General features: G+C 35.2%; 1 long non-coding RNA gene across 1 annotated transcript; it reads left to right on the forward strand.

The window, feature by feature from the left end:
- Positions 1-416: 416 nt before the first annotated feature.
- On the forward strand, positions 417-1,188 carry LOC119595115. Its single transcript, XR_005230684.1, has 3 exons — positions 417-493; positions 852-977; positions 1,159-1,188. It is a non-coding gene; the product is annotated as an uncharacterized LOC119595115 (long non-coding RNA).
- Positions 1,189-1,636: the final 448 nt, after the last annotated feature.

Genomic DNA, 1,636 nt, shown 5'->3' on the forward strand with positions numbered 1-1,636 from the left:
TAATTAGTTTATGCATCTTGGGCATTCAGTGTGTTGACATTCAGATTATGAACTAAGAGGAATGAAGGGAAGGGCAAAGAAAAGTGATAGTTTGTTGTAGTGAGCAGAAATGAGACAGAGTAGGGTGTGTTCAAGGTTTCATCACCAATATTTTTCTCTTAAATATTGAATGGAACAGTATCTATTTTAATGGTTTTCCTTCATAGTTTTCTCGACTGTTATTGATGATACCTCTTCACTGTAGCTTTGGATAGGGTTCTACTGTTCCTTTGTGTAAGAGGAATTGCACTTCTAGAAAATTGTAATGGTAGAGCACACACAAATTTTTAAAAATTTTCTGTTGTGGTCTTAGATGTTGCAGGGGGTGACTTCTCTAGCCCTCGTGGTGGTGGTGGTGGCGGAGGCGGCAGCAGGCTGGAGATTGGGATGCCCACATTGTTCATTTAGCAACTTGCACACCGTGGTTTCTGCTACAGGTGCAAAGTCCCCAGAGGTATGTACTTGTTAAATGTTTGTATTGGCCTTTGGAGCTTCAATGAAAACCATTTGAATCCATGTAAGAAGTTTGCCCTCCCAAGTCTCTTTTTATAAAACAATAAGCCATAAACAAGATATTATAGATTTGTAAAAAAAGAAAAAAAAAAAAAAAAAAAGATAATAATAATAATAATTTATATATCTTATTCTATGGTGTGGGTGTAGAATTATTTGGAAATGTTTAGGAACGGTTACTTGGTAATGCTTCCTATGTAATTTCCTTAAAAAAAAAATGTATTTAAAGTACAGGTAAAGTTCAGATTTGGGAAAAGGTTTTTATATATACTATGCAATATACAAATCAAATTTTCCAGAGGGTGGTCGTGCTCGACCTGGTGACTGGGAATGCAGTGACTGCAAGTTTCTGAACTTTGCTTCAAGGAGCCAGTGCATGAAGTGCTCTAGCAGGAAATGTGACTAAGCATATATAGGGCACAAAAGTAAGTTTTTTTTAAAGCTTGTTACATTATAAATAAATTGTTTGATAACTATTTTGTATATGGTACAGAGGAGTTTTAGTATGACAAGCATTACATGCTGACAGTCAGATTATAAATGCATATTTTGATTATTTGTCCAGTAACTAGACCTAACTTGTAATTTTTAATATTCTTGTTTCAGGATATGCACTCCTAATATTGCTGAGAGATTCCCTTCACCAGAGACCAACCTATGTTCACAGCAGAAGCTCACCACCAACCCAATGAATGAAAAGCAATCCATTCATCATTTAATTTGAGGGAAAAAAAAAAAAAAAAAAAAAAGGAAAAAAAAAGTAAAATTATGTTTCACTATTTGAATAACCGGTTAAAAAGTTTGCCAGGATTGCTCAAAAGTGTGGTATTGCAGATCTCTTTTTTGCTCAATATTCATGATTACAGTGTGGGTCTAGAGTTGAATTTCTTAGCTAGTCATTGTTAACAGAGTTGATGGTTATCTTATTGATGCTTGAGTCTTGATCAACTAGTGATTTACGCTCTATTTCCCAACCACAGAGGAAACATGATAATCATGCATTTGAGATGATTAGGTCGATATATATACACTGCCAGACACTTCCCCTCCCTCCCTCTTTGTGCTTCAAAGCATATAGGAAAGA

This window comes from Penaeus monodon, chromosome 35, assembly GCF_015228065.2.
Source record: "Penaeus monodon isolate SGIC_2016 chromosome 35, NSTDA_Pmon_1, whole genome shotgun sequence".
NCBI lineage: Eukaryota > Metazoa > Arthropoda > Malacostraca > Decapoda > Penaeidae > Penaeus > Penaeus monodon.